The sequence below is a fragment of the Saimiri boliviensis genome, chromosome 7 (assembly GCF_048565385.1).
Source record: "Saimiri boliviensis isolate mSaiBol1 chromosome 7, mSaiBol1.pri, whole genome shotgun sequence".
NCBI classification, from domain to species: domain Eukaryota; kingdom Metazoa; phylum Chordata; class Mammalia; order Primates; family Cebidae; genus Saimiri; species Saimiri boliviensis.
Window position 1 is genome coordinate 118,657,231 of NC_133455.1, and position 7,052 is coordinate 118,664,282.

The window sequence follows — 7,052 nt, forward strand, 5'->3', positions numbered from 1 at the left end:
CAGGGAAACACAGAAATTCCGAATAACCTAGACTAGAAGAATGAGAGGTATTTGAACACACAGATGAGGATTTGAAACATGTTTAATACATATTCTCAAAAAGATAAACATCCAGGGGTTGGAAGAGGGAAAAAGGGAGAGTTGTTTAATGGATATGAGGCTTCAGGTTTGTAAGATGAAAAAGGCCTGGAGATTTGTCGCTCAAGAATGTGAATATGCCTGGCACTACTGAACTGTGCACATGAAAATGGTTAAGATGATAAATTTTGTGTTGTGCGTTTTTACCAATATTTTAAAAAGGTGGTGGAGGGGGAAGTTGGCAATATAATTGATATGGTTTGGCTATGTCCCCACCCAAATCTCATCTTGAATTGTAGCTCCCATAATTCTCACGTATTGTGGGAAAGAGACAGTGTGAGATAATTGAATCTTGGGGGTGGTTTTCCCCATGCTGTTCTCGTGGTAGTGAATGAGTCTCAGGAGAGGTGATGCTTTTATAAGGGGTTTCTCCTTTTGCTTGGCTCCTGTTCTCTTTACCAGCTGCCATGTGAGATGTCCCTTCGTTCTTCCCTCATCTTCCACCATGATTGTGAGGCTTCTCCAGCCATGTCAAACTATGAATCAATTCAACCTCTTGCCTTTATAAATTACCCAGTCTTGGGTATGTCTTTATCAGCAGTGGGAAAGCAGACTAATACGATAACATAGGAAGAAACAGTTATGAAAAAGAGCAAAGTGAAAATATGAGGCGTGAAAAATATGATGATAGAAACATAATGAATGAGATAAGATCACGAATGAATGAACATAATGAATGAGATAGATAATAGAATAGATGCAGCTTCAAATCAAGGTCATGACTAGGAAATCAGGTGGAGGCCTCTGCCAGGAGGTATTGTTAAAGGATAAAGAGATACAATATAAACGTGAAAAAATTCTAGAGAAGAGCAAAAGAAATGTCAATATCCAATAATGATAGTCTCCCAACATTTAGAGGAAAAGAAAAAAGCAAAACTGAGAAGAAAATAACAAATTGTTTTATAGATTTAAAGATGAAAGCCGGGCATGTTATTGAAAGAGCTCATAGAGGGGACCAGGAGAGGCGTGACAAGGAAGGGACAGCCACACCAAAACATGTTCTAGCACATTTGAGAACATCAGAGTTGATGAGAAAATATTAACAATGATTACAAAGGAAGAACAGATGATGTGCCAAATTAAAAAATCATATTGACGTCAGAATTCCCAACACCAACACTAAAGACAAAAAGGAAATAGAATACTCTCTTTTTTTTCCTTCTTTTCTTAGATAGGGTCTTACTCTATTGCCCAGGCTGGAGTGCAAAGGCATGATCATGGCTCAAAGCAGCTTCAAACTCCTGGGCTCAAGTAATTCTCCCACTTCAGTCTGCTCGGTAATTCGGATTACAGGCGTGTGCCACCACACCTGGCTATTTTTAAATTTAATTTTATTTTTATTTTCATATTTATTTATTTATTTTAGATGGAGTCTCACTCCTCTGCCACCAGGCTGGAGTGCAGTGGTGCGATCTTGGCTCACTGCAACCTCTGCCTTCTGAGTTGAAGCAATTCTCCTGCCTCAGCCTCCCAAGTAGCTGGGACTACAGACACACGCCATGACATCCAGCCACTTGTTGTGTTTTCAGTAGAGACAAAGTTTCACCATGTTGGCCAGAATGTTCTCGATCTTTTGACCTTGTGATCTGCCTACCTCAGCCTCCCAAAGTGCTGGTATTACAAGTGTGAACCTTTGCACCCGACCCTATTTTATTTTTAACTTTTTTAGTATTTGCAGAGACAGGGTCTCATTATGTTGCCAGGGTTGGTCTTGAACTCTTGGCCTCAAGCAATCCTTCTACCTCAGACTCCTGGAGTAATTATTTTTAAAGTATTGAAGGCAAAGACTTTAAAGATATAATATCATTTAAGTTGGAAGGGGCAATAGATATATCTTCTGGTACACAAGTCCTCAGAAAATTTGGGAAACACTTTTTGGAGGAAGTACTTCAGAAAGAAGACAGTAATCTCCAATAAGTGATAACGAACTATGTGGGCTGTAATATGAGGAAAGTCACTTAGTAGATTTAATTTTTGTCTAAAAAGATGATTCCTTTCCCTTGAAATTATAGTCATAATAATTAAGAAGTGAAACAGGACAATAACAGCATAGTCTGTGGTAAAGGTGAGTAGAGACTCCGAGGGGAGCAGAAAGCATGTTAAAATTCACATTAAGTTGTTGACATGTTGACATGTTACGTTGTTTAGTGACTTGGTGCACATTTTAATACACTTAAGAAAATCAAAGGAAAAAATAAACACACACACATATATATATATTTATATTTTATATATATATTATATATATAAATTATATATATATATAATATATATATAAATTATATATATATTATATATATATATTATATTTTATATATAAATTATATATATTATATATATATTATATTTTATATATAAATTATATATATATTTTAATGAAAACACTGTGGATGTTAGGGAATTTATTGGCCCCTGTTTTTTGTTTTTCTTTTTTTGAGAAACGAGCACGAAATACTTGTTTTTATTTATTTATTTTTTAAAGTCTTTCCTTCCTGAGTGCATTCCCTGTCTTCTTTTGTATGTGCTTCATAAAAAGGAAAGTAAATAAGTTTATATTATGTCTCAGAGAAAATGAAGACTATTTCTATACAAGTGTCCATTTAAGATCTTGGGATCAGACATCATACTCTTTATCCTTGTTTTTCTTATTTTTGTTGGCGCTTTTTGCACTGCTGGGTTGTTTCTCCTTTACGACAGCGCCAGTGGACTGTGCTGAGTTACTGATGTTAAACCAGCATGAAAACAATTTGATCTGTGGAATAGAAGACAAGAAAGGAGAATAAAAAGAAACAATGAAAAACAGAGACTAGAAAATAAGCTAGTAGAAAAAATATCAAATAGTAACCAAAGTAAATTGTATAATTAATTTAATTAGTAGATCAAAGAGAGGGCCCTTAGACTGATTAAATATGTACTGATAAAAATGTGTCTGTTAACAGGTAAACCAAAACAAAACAAAACAAAAAATACAGACAAAAGAAAACACAATGAGAACAAAGGGATGATAAAGTATACACCAGAATAACATGACCTGGAAGAGATTTGGATTTAGGAATTTTGCTATCGGACAAAGTATAACTGAATGACAAAAAAAAAAAAAATCTCAAAAGCAAAGAGGGAATTTTATTTTGGTAAAAGGAAAGATGTGTCAGGAAGGCATCATTAACCAAGTGCCATTAGAAGTGTTATCACAAATACTTAAATTACCAGTAGCAGTATTGTGTGAGAAACAGATAAACAAGTGTAATGGAAGATTTGGATACATTTATTTGAAAAACTCATGAATCAAGCAGACAAAAATAATCAAGGGTGGAAAAAGCATTATTAAGATTGAACATGGTCAGGTGTGGTGGCTCAGGCCTGTAATCCCAGCACTTTGGAAGGCCAAGGTGAGCAGATCACGAGGTCAAGAAATAGAGACCATCCCGGCCAACATGGTGAAACCCTGTCTCTACTAGAAATACAAATATGAGCTGGGCGTGGTGTGTGCCTACTGTCCCAGCTACTTGGGAAGTTGAGGCAAGAAAATTGCTTGAATCCAGGAGACAGAGGTTGCAGTGAGCCAAGATCATGCCATTGCACTCCAGCCTGGCGACAGACTGAGACTCTGTCTGAAAAAAAAAAAAAAAAAAGATTGAACATATATAATACATAAAATTTTATCAAAAAGTAGAGGATACATATTATTTTGAGCACACATTACTTATTCTTAGAAATATACCAGATATATAAATTTTAAGATTAGCTGATAAAATATCTCTATATTGGTTTAAAAGTCCAGTGTCTTGAAATTTAACATACTATAAAATAACACTTGGTTAAAAAAGAAATCATAAGGAAAATACAAAGTATTTACAACTAAACAACAATAAAAATAATTACATGACAAATATTGTGTGGTGTCAAATAATATTTTGAAAGAGATTTATAGCTTTGAATAGACTTTTTTGAAAATTAAAAGAAAAATTTTTTATTGTATTATAGTAATACCTACATAGTATAGACGTCACCAGTTTAACCATTTTTAAACGTATAGTTTTGTAGCACTACATACAATCACATTATTGTGCAGTGATGGCCACCATCCATCTCCAGAAATTTTTTATTTTCTGTAACTGAAACTTTGCACCCATTAAACAACATCTTTCCATTCCCTGCTTCTGCAGCCCCTGGCAGCCACCATCCTACTTTCTGTCTCTATAAATTTGACTAGGTAGGACCCACATGTAAGAGGAATCATATAATATTTGTTCTTTTGTGACTGACTTCTTTCACTTAGCATAATGTCTAAAGGGTTCATTCATGTTGTAGCATGTGTAAAAATTTCCTTTTTTAAAAAAAATGCTCAACAGGCTGAGTGTGATGGTTCATGCCTTTAATCCCAGCACTTTGGGAGGCCGAGGCTGGTGGATCACTTGAGGCCAGGAGTTTGAGACTAGCCTGGTCCACATGATGAAATCCCTTCTCTACTAAAAATATAAAAACTAGCCGGGTGTGGTGGCTCGTGTCTGTCATCCCAGCTGCTCGTGAGGCTGAGGCAGGTGAATCACTTGAACTCAGAAGGTGGAGTTTGCAGTGAGCCAAGATTATGCCATTACACTCCTGCCTGGGCGACAGTGCAAGACTCCGTCTCAAAAAAAACCCCCAAATGCTTAACAATATTTTGATTATCTATTCATGCTTGGGTTGCTTCTATTTTTGACTATTGTGAATAATGCTCTCTGAGCATCGGGGTGTAGGTATCTATTTGAGTTCTCATGAATTCTTTTGGTTATATACCTCAAAATACTTTTTGACAAAAAAGTTGAGCATCCAACACAAAAGATTTGCAAGAGTAACAGAACAGTAAGGAAACAAGAGAGGGCTGGAAGTGGTAGCTCATGCCTGTAAACCCAGCACTTTGGGAGGCGGAGGCAGGCGGATCACCTAAGGTGAGGAATTCAGGACCACCCTGACCAACATGGTGAAACCCCTTTCCTAATAAAAATACAAAAATCCAGGCACGTGATGGCAGGTGCCTGTGATTCCAGCTACTTGGGAGACTGAAGCAGGAGAATTGCTTGATCCTGGGAGGTGGAGGTTGCAGTGAGCTAAGATCACGCCACCGAGATCTTTTGCCGACCTGTACAGAAGACTTGGGAAATGAACAGCTTTGACCATTCTTCCTAAGGGTTGTTATCCCTCAAGAGGCTGTCCACATTGTTGGGATTTTTAGAGCTCCCAGGAACTTTACTTTTGGTTTCAAACACCTAAGTGGTTAGCTTTTGTAGACCCTGTTGATTATATGCTGCTTCACATTAGCTGATGGTTAAAAACAAAACAAAACAAAACAAAACTTGGAACGTTTATGACTTCCTCATATTAACTACCATAAAAAGGAATTTTCTTCAGACTTGAACATTTGTAATTTATTTTGAAGTCTCAAATGAAGTTTATATTCATATATCTCTTTATATTTTGATGTTTCATTTCAACATGTTATAAAAGCAAGATATGACAAGGGGGCTAGGCATGATAACATGCCAGCTCAGGTCTCTCTTCCTCGTCTCACAAAGCCACCAGTTTCCCTCTCATGATAACTCATTAGTCGTTAATCTACTAGGCCATTAACCCATTAAGCCATGAGTGGAGTAATCTATACAGGAGGGCAAGCCCTCATGATCCAATTGCCTCTTAAAAGTCCTGCCTCTCAATACTGCGCCAATAAGGATTATGTTTCAACATAAGTTTTGGAGGGGACATTCAAACTATATCAGAGTCAAAGCACTTACAATTCTTTTTTTTTTTTTTTTTTTTTTTCCAAATGAGTAGGTCTTTTATTGCATCATTGAAGTATCACAAGTAAGTCTTAGGTATGATAGGCATCTTGTTTCTGTAGCTGGACAACTCTAAGGTCTTACTCGTCAGCCTGCTGAACAGTTCCTTTTTCAGAGACATAGATACCATCCAAAAATTTCCGGATATCCTTGTTTTTAACTGTTGTAGCTTGCTGAATCAAAGCCGCTGAATTTGAAACAAGCTCAATGTCATTTCCTTCAAGGATTAATTCATCTTTCTGGGCTTGAGATACTGAACAAGCAACACCTGGTCTCATTCGAACCCTGCGGATGTATTTTTCACCCAAGAAATTTTGGATTTCAACAAGAGACCCATTCTCCTGGATAACGACGTTGATGGGGAAGTGAGCATACACAGACCTCATCTTGTAATGGAAGCCCAGCGTAACACCCTTGATCATGTTCTGTACATGACTACAAATAGTCCGAACAGTAGCCAGTTCCTTTCGGTTACCCCAACATTTGTCAACCCGGAGCCTCTTTTTTTTCTTTCCAAGAAGACTGAGTTCTACATTGATGTGATTGAAGTCCCTCCGCAGGGTTCCTCTGGGGCCCTTCACGATAACTGTGCGTCCCTTCAGAGTAATGTCGACATTTTCTGGAATGTCGACAGTCTGATTGCTGAGAATGGTCTTCATTCTCGCAGTAAACGCAGCAAAGAAGGCAGCACTTACAATTCTTATAACCATTTCTATAAACCACATTAAGTTCAAGGCTAATGACATGTAGTTGATGTATGATATTGTAGAAATTCTAAAATAATATTTTGAAGACACTGATGACTCTCTTAAATTTACTGCAAATAATATGCCATGAGTGCAATGAATAACTACTTTCCTATCATCTGGCAGTGTCCACATACATAAATTAAGTAGCTTCTTTTCATGTGGTTACTGGACATTTTGCATATTATTGAGCCTAGTGATTATATGAAAACTAGACTCAGCTGAACATTAAGGAATCACTTTCCATTGATAAAAGAAGGTGAAAAGTAGACCACTGGGTGAATGCAGCTTGCTCTCCTTCCTGCCTTTTCCTTACCAATGCAGGAGAGTGATGAGGTCTAGAGGACTCCAG

The 7,052-nt window shown here is 37.0% G+C and overlaps 1 pseudogene; it reads right to left on the reverse strand.

The window, feature by feature from the left end:
• Positions 1-5,911: 5,911 nt before the first annotated feature.
• Positions 5,912-6,637, reverse strand: LOC101050577 (large ribosomal subunit protein uL6 pseudogene; annotated as a pseudogene).
• Between the last annotated feature and the right edge of the window lie 415 nt (positions 6,638-7,052).